Here is a 13,388-nt window from a genome sequence, read left to right on the forward strand (position 1 = left end):
CGTATATACCAGTCAATTTTTCAAAACCATTCAAGTAATCACAGTGCCCGTGCGTTCTAAGGCATAAACTGTGTTCCCCCGCTCAAACACTGGGATCGTGGGTCCGAATCCCATTTGAGGCACAAATGTCTGTGTGCGTTTATTCTGTGTTTGTGCTGTCCTGTGTGCAGGTAGCGGCCTTGCGACGGGCTTATTCCACATCCAAGGAGTCCTACTGACTGTGTAAGAAGATCAAGAAACTGAAGAATAAAAACGGCCAAGGCCCACTAAAGGGCTGTAGAGCCATAGATAGATTCAAGTAATCAACGCTGTGTATCTTATATAGTTTACAAAGCCTCGTTACAGGAACTGAGAGCGTGCCCTAGCTTACTGCGGTTAGTCGCAGGCCGCTCACTCCAGACGCACGAGATTTCTTTTCATTCGTCATTTAACGACGCTCTCAGTATCCGTACTACCTACAGTTGATGAGAAATTAATTAATGAATGTTAAGCAGTTGCTGGAATGAAACTTGGCAGAGAAAATCGAAATAATAGGAGAAATTCCGCCCCAGTACCAGTTTGTCCACCACAAATCCCGCATGACCTGCACTGGGAAACAAACCGTGCAGCCGCGGTGGAAAGCCATTGACTAACCCCCTGATCTATGGCACGGCCCGACCGAGTTCAGTCCCAGAGTAGTCCATATGCGGTTTTTGGTGGACAAAGTGGCGTTAGGGCAGATTTATCCTCTGAATTTTCCTGTAAGTTATTATTGGATCAATGCACCATAATTATCTATTATGAGCGACGGGTGCAGTAGACCCGCCTGAGGCGCAATATCAAGGGAGTCAGTCTTACAGAACTCCTACAACTAAAAAGAGTACAACATACAACAGAGTAGAATATATCCTTGCACTGGTTAGCCGTATCATAAAATTGGTGGAGAGTACAACAGACAACAGATTAGAATAGATCCTTGTACTGGTTAGCCGTATCATAAAATTGGTGAAGAATACAACAAACAACAGAGTAGAATAGATCCTTGTACTGGTTAGCCGTATCATAAAATTGGTGAAGAATACAACAAACAACAGAGTAGAATAGATCCTTGTACTGGTTAGCCTTAACAAAAAATTGATGAAGAGCACAACAGACAACAGAGCAGAATAGATCCTTGTACTGGTTAGCCTTAACATAAAATTGATGAAGAGTACAACAGACAACAGAGTAGAATAGATCCTTGTACTGGTTAGCCTTAACATAAAATTGATGAAGAGTACAACAGACAACAGAGTAGAATAGATCCTTGTACTGGTTGGCCGTATCATAAAATTGGTGAAGAATACAACAGACAACAGAGTAGAATAGATCCTTGTACTGGTTAGCCTTAATATAAAATTGATGAAGAGCACAACAGACAACACAGTAGAATAGATCCTTGTACTGGTTGGCCTTAACATAAAATTGGTGAAGAGTACAACAGAAAACAAACTGGAGTAGACCCTCCTACTGGTTGGCCACAACATAAAATTGGTGAAGAGTACACAGGCAACAGAGTAGAATAGATCCTTGTACTGGTTAGCCTTAACATAAAATTGGTGAAGAATACAACAGACAACAAACTGGAGTAGATCCTCCTACTGGTTGGCCACAACACAAGATTGGTTTTATATTCCTGTCGGTGTCTTTTTAGAAGCATTTGGCTGTGGAGTAACAAGCTATTTGAGGGTAGATCTTGAATCCATTGTTCCTGTGATGTACCTTCCAGTTTGATGAAGTGAATGGCAACTCTAATGGAGAAGGAAAGGAAACGTGGGCTTGTTAGCTACATGGAGCACCTCACTCAAATTGGCCGAGCTTGGCTCGTGACACAGCCTCTCGGTGGCTGAAGGAACTCACTCCTTACCCGTCTTTAGCGCTATAAACTATTCCACTACTTTCTTCTCAGTATTGGGTATAATGAAAGACAGGACTCTTTAAATTAATATTCTGCAAAATATTGCTCCATTCTGTTGCTTAAGTATAGCGCATAGCGTATACTATACTCGTACTTAGGTTATTAGATTAATGCGAGTCTATGAATTTCGATACAGTGATCTTTATTTCTGTCTATAGGGATTAATACTTACTCCAGCTGCATTTACCTCGGTCTTTTGGCATAAAGACCGAGGTAAATATGTATAAATCTTTCGCCTTTTACTAAAGATTTCCGTGGAGGGGAACATATGAGTCTTTAAACAAATTTTGTTGTGGCCGGCGAAAGCTGCACCCCCCCCCCAAAAAAAAAGCGGCCTCCGTAGTCTAGGGGTAACGTTCCAACCTCGTGACTCAAGGTACGCGGGTTCAAACCCGGCGGAGGTCGTGGAATTTTTAAGGGCCGAAAAATTCAGGGAACAAGTTCTCCGGGAGGGACTTTAATCCGTGGGTCCCGTGTCATAGCTTTACGGCGCGTAAAAGAACCTCATGTCCCAAGGGGACCACCGAGCCAAATTCAGGACATTTCCCGCCCAACAGTAGTCCCTAACGCCTCTGGTAGATGGGGGAGGCATCGAGATACCGCTGAGCCAGTAGAGGCGGAACTCTCTGGTTGAGTCGAAACTGATGGCACGCACCAGCACCGGTATGGAATATAGACTGGTAGAATATCATAGAGGGACGCACAATGGACCAACAGTTGGTCTAAGTGCATGGGGAAACCCACCCTCTCCAATACAATACAATACAATACAATACCTCGGTCTTCCATGAATTATTTGTCCCATTGTTATATATATTAAAATTATTTCTGGGAGTAATATGTTGCATTCATTCTTTTTACATGTTTAAACTACTTTAGTGGTGTTTCTGTATCATGCTTCTGATTGGATATATGTGCAAGGTCATTTATTCTATATTTTAATCGCAGACATACGTATTCTAATTCTTTGTAGCGTTTAATCTTGTGAAAAAAAAACTTCACCTGGAGAGCCTATGTTGTATTACTATCCTGTTGTCCTTCGTTGCAGCTTTTGTGTCTGTGTTGAAACGTGTATATTTATGTTTTATTCAGTGATAAAACACTGCAAGATATAAATAGCAATAAATTTCACAATTTCACTATAAACTCTTACCTGAAATACTTGAAATGAAACGCGTTTCATATGTGTTCGGGAAATGAGAATATAAATTGAATTATATGCAAGATTCCTTATTCAGAATGTCAGTTTGTCGTAGACAGAACATTGAATGACATTTTACTGGAATTTATTTTGTGTATTTCACGTATTACCATCATTGTAATATAAAGTTAATCATTTTAATAACCTAAACATAATGCTGCCAGCACTAGTTCCTACAACTTGAATTGTGGGCCTCTCGCCTGAAAAGTTTTCACGGAGATGCTGAAGAACAAATTTTAAGAAAATCGGAAAGGCAAATCAACCCAGGCGTAATGAGAGGGAAAACAGACTCATTATACTCGTAGGCGTTTAAATTATTGTACGGAAATCGGGAAGAGATTTTCAGAACCTTAGTGAATAATTCATCATGAGAATATCGGCAACAAAAACAAAAGTGGTGACTTTCAAAGGAAAATATCCGCTCTACTGCAAAATTATTATTTTAAACTCAATTACAAAAAAAAGTTTCACACTTCAAACATTTCCGATGAAAGAGATCATGATGGAAATGGCAAAATATTTCAGTTTGAAGGAAAATGTGGAACCATAAAAAGGACATTGTTAATGAAAGTAAGAGAAGAAAACATTTACAGTTTTGAAGAAAGTCGTCTTCTGGGTTTAGGCACCGTGTATTCTTCGTTTTGGCCGACGTTTCGGAGGAACGTATCGCCTTCATCTTCAGAGCAGTTGAATGGCTTGGAATGCTACTGCTCTCTGCATTCCAAGCCATTCAACTGCTCTGAAGATGGAGGCGATACGTTCCTCCGAAACGTCGGCCAAAACGAAGAATACACGGCGCCTTAACCCAGAAGACGACTTTCTTCATAGTCATCGTCGTGAAAACCTCAAAACTTACATTTACAATTTTATTTATAGCAGTCCCCACTCTTTCTCCGGGTTGGACGGTCGAGGGGACTGCTTTCGAATCCCGGTAGGGGCAAGATTTTTCTCTTTTTCACGTCTTCCGGAACGGTTCCGGGGTCCACCCAGCTTCTTGTACAATTGGTACCGGAGGCTCTTTCAACGGGGGGAGGGGATACAGCGACCGGAACGTGAAGCTGACCGCTCACCTCCGACTAGTGCTGAGGTCAAAAATACATGAACTTCCCCATACGCCATCATGGTGTAGCAATTAATTAGTTAAGCACAGGGACAGATTTACTTTACCTCACATATTTATATGACACAGAAACTTGGACTGAGAACGCAAGCGATAGCAGAATTTTGGGAGGGAAGTAAAATTCTTAAGAAATGTCAAAGGCCGTACCGAATTACGCGAAGTTAAAAATGATGAAGCACGAAAATAATTAAATAGCTGTTCAGTAAGTGCTGAAATATATTGATATAAAGGAAAATGGTTAAAACGTGTAGACAGAACAGAAAATGATACGACTCCAAAACAAAGGTCTGCTCAGGCATAGGCAGATGGTGAACATATAAAGTTCCAGCAGGCCGGAAGTTACGCCTTGTAGAGCAGCAGCAGAAGAGCAAAGTACAATGTACCACAAAGAACTCTCAGTGTCAAGTGGAATGCTTCCCTTTCGCTCCAAATCCACACAAAATGAAGCCCTCCGTAGCTCAGATTCAAATGCCGACCTAAAATTATGATCGTGTGGGCTGGTTGCTTCAGGCGCGGAGGGTCTCTGAAGCTGCAGCGCCTTGAAACCCACTCACTCGTTCACTACCGTTCAGTTCGTCGTCACAGGGAGGAACTGAAACCAATAATTCCATCCTACAAATTGTTCTGTTCCATGTTGATTAAATGGCTTCCTGCCCGTCACATGAATAATATCAAGATTCGAGCAAATACAATTGTCCTTACAGGAAATGGAACTTCTAAGGCATTATTCCCAAAGGCCCAGCATCAGGAGCAATCAGTGTGCCCATTGTGAAATTCGGTACATTTTCTGATGGTGGTTGCACCCGGTCGCTGTTCGCAATCATTACACAGTGTGAAAGCATGAACGGATGTTCATATGTTTAATGACTGAAGCTTATCGTAAGAAACGAATACCTCTGGATTGTGTTTTCAAATGGGTAACGATAGTAAATCCTCACAACCCAAATGTTCGAGGTTGTGCAACCAACGTTGATGAGAAAATTGCTTTGAAGTTGTAAACAAACTTGCTAGATGTCCTCTTTTAACAAGTATTTATGGAATCCTTCAACCCTTTAGAGCAGTGGTTCTCAAACTTTTTACCTCTGAGCCCCCCCCCATGACAAGAGAAAATACTCTCAGGCCCCCAGCCCGTTCTTTTTTATCAAAATAGAAGTCATGGTATGTTTGACGTTTTATTCAGTTTATTTTATGTTTTTCTACATAATATTTAGCAGTTGTTTTACTCAAAATTAAAGAATCACAATATTAAGCCTACAATAAAAATTAGTTTTAACACTTGCAATTAACCAAAATATGTATTGAAATGAAACGATATTTAACTAACAAGTATTTATTTTTTTTTCTGCAAAGAAAATCAAACATTTAAATGTCAAAGTTCAGTGTTATGGATGGGCCTGCTTTTGAGAACAAAGTTTATCAAAACGTGGAGTAATATCAGAAATGGCCACTCTAACTTCTTTAGCAATATTTAGCCTTGAACGATACTTTGACTTTATAGCTGCCAAAGCAGAAAAGCCTGTCTCGCATAAGTAAGTTGTTGCGAAAGGAATCAGGCTCTTCAATGATTTTTGGCTCAAAGTTGGGAATTCCTTGCCAATATGTATCCAGAACCCCAACAAAGACAATTCCTTAAATTTACTTTTTAATGAAGTATCACTACTGAGATCGATGAGTTGTTCTTGCTCATTTACATTCAGAGATGATGGCCCAGGAGCATTTTAGAATGGGTTCTAGTCCAATTAAATTAATCAAAATCATTGCAAAAGTATTTTTCGAAATGAACTTTCAACATTATGAGATGATCAAGTAGGCAGCTTTTTATGTACATTGTAAGCACTGGATTATCATTGTCTTGTACCATTGACACTAGAGTAGGGAACATGTCTAGCGTGTAACTTTCCATACTGTTTCTCCAGAGCTCTAATTTTCTCATGAGTGCCTTGACTTTGTCATTCCAAGAAAGTACAGTTGCCTCATTCCCTTGAAGTGAAGTGTTGAGGATATTTAGTTTCTCAAATATATCTGTGAGGTAAGCCATTTTCAATAAAAAATCCTTGTTGCTGAAACTTTCTGCCAGTGAGTGATTTTCTCCGTTTAAACAATAGAACACCTCATGCCTCAGCTCAAACATTCCCTTTAATACCTTGCCTCTTGAAAGCCATCGAGCATCACAAAAAACAACAGAGCAGTGTGTTCGGCACCCAGTTCCTCACACATCATTTTAAAAAGTCTGGACTTCAGAGGATTTGTCTTGATAATATTGACGGTTTTTACAGCCATCAACAGCGCTTCATGAAGGGGTGGGCTGAGTTCTTTAGCTGCCAGAGCCTCCCGATGTATCATACAGTGAGTCCATACTGCTTCGGGAGCAACAGCTTTAATTTTTGCTTGTAATCCAGCACGGACTCCAGACATTGAACGAGCTCCATCTGTACATATGCCAGTGCACTTATCCCATGATATCCTATTTTCATTAAAGAAAACATTACTCATGTCGAGAAGGCTTTGAGGTGTTGCTGTTTTCACGATGGCCTCACAGAAAACAGTTCCTCTCGCATATTACACTCATGAACAAAACTAACGTACGCAATCAAATGAGCATCTTTATGAATATCAGTCGCTTCGTCCACTTGAAGTACAAAGCACTTGTTACGCAACTTCTCAACTAAATGCTGACGTAAATCGTCAGAAATGACTGAAATTCTTCTACCAACTGTGTCATTAGAGAGGGGGATATTTTTCAATTGCTGAGCGGAAGAGTCACCCAACATTGTTGATACTATGTCAATCGCTGCTGGTAAAATCAGTGTTTTTGCGATTGTGCGTGGTTTCTTGCAATTAGCAATTCTATGAAAAACCTGGTAAGAGGCTAAAAGAGCCTTAGAAGTCACATTTGTTGTTTTAGCAAATTTCTGTTGGGTGGACTTTAAACCACTGAGCTTTGTAACAAAAATCTTTTGGTTTATTTGTAAACTTCGGATATTTGGTTTCAAGATGTTTCTTTAATTTATTGGGTTTCATACCATCTGCAGCTAAAATAGTTAGACAGATTACACATTGCGGACGTTCTTCATCATTGAGCACAGTTTTCGTAAAGCCTAGTGATAAATAGTTCTCATCGTACCTTCTCGTTTTCACACTCCGAGTAGCTTCTTTCCCACCACTGGTTGAAGGAGCACTGGTGTCTTCATTTCTATCACTAATCAGGTAATGCTTCATGATCAATTGTTCATAATCAAGTCAACTTCAAGAGGTAAACAAATCAGCACAACTGCACAGAAACGTTGAATGCATAAGAACAGAACATCAAAAAGGCATACCCGTCGATTACCATTGAGTCTGGCGACAAACTGCCTGCTCCCTGCCCAACAGGGGCCAATGAGATAACATAAGTCGCTGCTTCCAGCTGCACGTGTACAGTGCTGCCTGGAAGAGGATGCGGCTGCTACCGAAGTATCAACGCTGTCTCTGGCATACGCGTTTTATAATTGCCGGTAAAGAGAATAATTAGTAATTATTTTAAAATTCATGATCATTAAAGCCTCTACTCATCAAAAGTTTTTCTATATGTATTTTTATTTTTTATTACTTTTCTAATTGATTTAGGGCAGTTTTAATTTTTATCTGTAGGAAAGTATGCTGCGCCCCCCTTTCAAGCCCTTCGCCCCCCCCCCTGGGGGTCGCGCACCACAATTTGAGAACCACTGCTTTAGAGAGAAGAGTGATTCAGAAAACTTATATTGATCCTAAATTCTACTGCCTCCCAATCTGCACACAGAAGTGAAGTGATAGGTTTCGTATGACAATATGAGCAAGTCAGAACGAAATACCTTCTCGATACTCTGGTAGTCAGAACTTTCATACATACTCAGCACTCGGTAAACTACGTAAGTTTATGGCAGATAAATATCACATTTCAAAGTGGTTTCTGTTGATTTTTCCACCGGAAAACGTATTTAATATGTAGGACGTACAAATTTTCCTAATTTCAACAATTCATAATTTATAACCACTTCATCTTTTCAGCATCGAAGTCATAGAAACCGATACATTTTGAGAGCTGATACAATATTATTAAATAACCTACGGCTTAATTTGACATTAAATGTGTTAGTCATTTATTACAACATAAAATAAACAATCTTAAAACTTGACTGGACTCAGGATAACAAACTAGCGTGCTCCACATCTTGAGCTAGTGCGAAGAGTTGCAAGAACGGGGGCAACTGTCTCGTCCAAAACAAATAACCTTCGCTCTTGAACACTCTTGTCCATTAAAGCCAGTGCTGTGGAAGAATCGCAATTAACAAGCTTTATTGAATTCTGCAGACGAGAACTCTCCCACTGTACCAGCTGAAGGCTCCTTGATGGATGCTTTAGTAACACGTGACTGATTTCTATTGTTCTGCAATACTGACCGAAGCGTAATGGTTGTCCTCGCTTCCTATGCGGGAAATCCGAATTCGAATATAGTTCCGGAGGCCAGCTCTAATTTTCAAAGTTTCTCCGATCCACGAAGACGTATGCCATCTTCCAGCGCGTAGTCACCTCCCATTCCTCTGTGTTCACTGTCCGCCTTGCACGTATGTAGTGTTCACTGTCGTCTCTGCTCCTTCCTGGTCTTTCGTTTCTTCCATTTTCCATGGGTACTCATGTAGGAGCAGTGGGAGAGGGAATCCAGCTGGGTCCACTCGGTACAGCGGCCACTCATTGGCCTATTGTAGTCTGCCCCAGGTAATTATGATGATGGGGAATTTGGTGGAATGAAGATTGGCAAGGAAAACCGAAGTACTCGGAGAAAACCCGCCACAGCGCCACTTTGTCCACCACAAATCCCACTTTACCAGAACCGGGTTCGAACCCGGGCCGCCACGGTGGGAAGCCAGGAACTAACCGCTTGAGCTATGACGCGGCCTTTCCGCCAAATTCTCCATCATCATAATCACCCGGGACAGGCTACAATAGGCCAATCAGTGGCCGCCGTGCCGAGTGGACCCAGTAGGAATCCACCCCCCACTGAGCGAATTTAAAAAAAAAATATATTGTGCGGCTTCTAGAAGGCGGGGTAGCGGCTGGCTACTGGCTGAACGACTGAGGGGTCGGAATTCGATTCCCGGTAGGGTCAAGATTTTTTTTCTCTATAAATCGTCCAGGCCAGCTCGGGGTTCACCCGACCTTCTATCCAATTGGTTCCGTGGGCTCTTTCCCCGGGGGTAAAGTGGCAAGGGCGTGAAGCTGACCACTGACCTCCAACCAGTGCCGAGGTCAAGAAAATGTGGATCTATACATCCACTACCCCCATACACTCTCATGGCGTAGTGCTTAATTAGTTAAGCACAGGAACAACTTTACCTTACTCACATTACTTTAGTGACTTTCGTCTGTCGTACGTTGAACGTAATCATATGAACATAAGATATTTTCTATAGCACTTATAATATCTGGCTTATCATCTATGCTCATAAGTTCTCTTATTTTGATGTTCCTAGCCGTCCTCTCAGATATGGCAGCCGAACTCGTCAGAAAATCCATTTCAGGATATGTTAGGAGTGCAGAGCTAAAACTGACATAACAATTCTGTCTACAGTTCCGTCAAATCTGTATTTGTTTTGTTTATTTAGCGACTCTGTTGGTAGCTCAGCTTCACATGGTACGATTAACTGGAAACTATGAGGGAGGAAGCTATCATGACCTACATAAACTATATCGGTTATTTTTGTCCAATTTTAACCAATTTAAGAACTCAGTGGTACAAAATTTTGTGAAAATTCTAGTTGTTACACGAGGATGGAAGAGCAAGCAGACATGCCGAAGCTGCTAGGCATATGTTTGCAATTTTCTTTTTCCCACACACGAAAACCCAAAAATGAATTTCGCTTTTGCCATCGCCACTAATATTCGATAAACAGTTCATAAGTTCCTTCACATGTATTACCAATATCTTTAACTCATGCAGTCCTGAGTACCAATAAATTATCGATTAAACATTGTGTTGTCTCTTTTATAATGTATATGTAACACTACAACGCATATTCTGCGCTTTGTAATTTTTGAAGTCAACGCAATTTGCTGAAGAGGGTTGCTTATTCTTTAGTATTCGTACTTCGAATTCCGGATGTACTTGGTTCGAATCTGCCTCTGGAGACTGCTAAATAAGGGGTTTCATAGTTTTTTGCACTCCCACTTAACACAGGTCTATCTATATATCTATCTATATCTATATATCTATCTATATCTATCTGTCTGTCTGTCTGTGACTATACAGCCATTTGTTGGACCTTGGCCGCTTTTACACAGTCGGTAGGACCCCTTGGAGGAGGATCAGCCTGTCACAAGGCCACTAACTACACACAGAGCAACGCAAACACAGAATAAACGCACACAGACATCCATGCGTCAAGTGGGAATCGAACCCACGATCCCAGTGTTTGAGCGGGCGAAGACAGTTCATGCCTAAACCTCGCGGCCACTGTGATAAGCCACTTATACCGATATTGCACTAAAATATGCACTACCGTTTCCAGTTACGTAATTCAGAACCATCCTGCTATTTGGCAGCATATTAAGTTGTGTAACTAATAAAGCGTCATTAAATAGCTACGAAACGCAATACAGTTCAGATGAGAGTAATACCGACCTAAGGTTTCAACAAAGGTTGAGGAAATTTTTAAGCTGAGGTATATGTGCAACAATGCGACGAGCTGATCACCCGCCCAAGGAGTCCTACCGTATGTGTAACATCTAGAAAAACCGAAGTGAACGGAGAGTTTCATGGAGGTAGGCCTAGGCCCACTGGGGCTGTAGTGCCAAGGAAAAATATGTGCAACAAGATTTGAACTGAGGCGTATCTACAGAGGATACCTAATGTATGACTTAATTATATCAGCTGTATGAACGTAGGAGGTATTCTTCATTATAACACTCGTAACTCTTCTCTGGAACATAACATGAAGTAGGCTGTCCTAAGATTAACAGAGACATCCGTTACTAACATTACACTGTTCAAGCACCCACATTTATTTTGGGCCTTAATGTTGTCCAATCTCCACCGAATGAACTAAAAATTAATTTTCGTCTTAAATAGGCCACAGTGTCCAATGTAAGGAATTGAAAGAAAGTGTTAAATTGAGTGCATGAATCTGGGGTTATTAGTGGCGCTGTAGGAATGGACTGCAGTGATTGTGCAGAGTCAAATCGTGTGAAAGAATGATTGAATTCAGTAAATTTGTAAGGATCGGCGAGGAAACGGTCTTGGCCTCAAGTATTTCAGCATTCTCCTTAAGCGAATTTGGAAATTCAGGAAAACATTTCAGTGAAGGTAGCGTCTGATCCGGCTGACATTCGAATAAGGAAACTTCCGTAAATCATATCAGAAGCGTTAAGATTTGAGTGAATTTGCACGGTAATTTTAGCAGAAAATGTTGTAATAGAATCATACTTCGTATAAATATCGGAGCTTTAAACCCCTTAACTTTACAGGGTTTACTTAGGTGCAGGCCTTGTAGATCTATTGTCTAAACTTTAAAATTAATTCTAGTTTGTACCGTATCCAGAACAAAGGTTATGCATATCTGGATGACGAATGCTTAGGTGTATGTGACTGACTGTGGTGAAAGATACTACCACGACTGTTCTAGGGTATTATGTACCTACTGGAATTCGCTTTGAGAACGGTGTCCTGTTCTCATGCACATTAGCATAGTGGGACGACAACGTTAAGACAAGGAGCCCTTCGAATATGAGTCCCATGTTTGGGCTGTTACCTATTGCTATGTCATTGCATGTACATCAGAATGTAGCTCTGCACAGATTCTGAAACATTTGTTCCGCCTCTCCTTTGCCTGTTTCAAATATTGACAGTCATATTAGGGAAGACCGCCTCTGTGGTCTAGAGGTCAAAGTTCCTGGCTACAGGTCCAGAGATCCGGGTTCGATTCCCGGCTCTACCAGATTTTCTGAGAAGTGGTGGGTCTGGAACGGCGTCCACTCAGCCTCATGATGATAACTGAGAAGCTGTTTGAAGGAAATAGCGGCTCCAGTCTAGAAACCCGAAATTAACGGCCGTGGGGATTCATCGCGCTGACCACGCGGCACCCTCTATCCGCTAAAGTTGTCACTAACTTCGCCGACAAGCGGAGGTCGCTAGATCGGTATATTTTGCCTGAGGACTAAAACCACGGAATATTTTTTTGTATTATGGACATTAATTGACTGACGTAGGTGAAAGTTCTTGACATTGTTAACCTCTCCTTTTAACAGGTTAGTGCAGCAACAAATTTCTTCCCTTTTATTCGGGAAGGAGAACTAATTTGTTGAATACCGGCCGAGTTGCCCGATGAAGTGACTGAAATTCTTCACGATTTTCCCTCGTTTCTCCAACCGAGTCCCTTGAAATATGCCAGGAAAGTTACCTTTCAAGTCCTTGCCAAACCTACGTGACCATCTCATCTCATTCGAGCAGTTTACATTTCGTCGTTACATGAACCTGAAAATAAGATGAAATCTCCCTAGACCCTCTGATTTTGCCTTTATCAATAATACAAACATGGCCACCGTGCAAACCTGAGGTGAGATTAGCAACGGTGTTATTCAGGACAGTGGCTCAACACATTTTTTAAGTTTACGAATATTTGAAGGGAATTTTTCTTTCCAATATTAAACAAAATCAAAATATTTTGATTGCGAGACACAGCATTATGTGGTGAGAGTGTTGATTTTCTTCCGTAATCTTAAAAATAAATGCCAGATATGTTATAAATGCATTTATTATAAAAGTAAAGGGAAATTTATCCTGAACTTAACACATCATCGCGCCTTGAAGGCACTTCAGGCGTGGATTCTTAACCTAGACAAAAGACCGAAGAGAATGATGAACTTCAGGTGTCCGTCACTTTATCCCGGGGAAGGATCTCCTGTCTCCCTTCAAATTGGAAGCTGGATGTGTCTCATAACCTGTTTGGACGCGTTGGGGGAAGGAACATCCCTACCCCTGCCGGAATTCGATTCAGGGCCTTTCGGCCCGTTTTCGGCTTCTCACATGTTAACAGGCCAATGTACCATGTACCATGTGGTGCTAGAACGTGCAAAATCCAGGCTTATTTCCTCGGGAGTGTGAAAAGTTGAAACCAAGT

General features: G+C 41.2%; 1 pseudogene; it reads left to right on the forward strand.

The window, feature by feature from the left end:
* The first annotated feature begins 2,120 nt into the window (after positions 1–2,120).
* Positions 2,121–2,247, forward strand: LOC111867592 (annotated as a pseudogene).
* Positions 2,248–13,388: the final 11,141 nt, after the last annotated feature.

The sequence above is a fragment of the Cryptotermes secundus genome, unplaced genomic scaffold (assembly GCF_002891405.2).
Source record: "Cryptotermes secundus unplaced genomic scaffold, Csec_1.0 scaffold480, whole genome shotgun sequence".
Classification (NCBI taxonomy): domain Eukaryota; kingdom Metazoa; phylum Arthropoda; class Insecta; order Blattodea; family Kalotermitidae; genus Cryptotermes; species Cryptotermes secundus.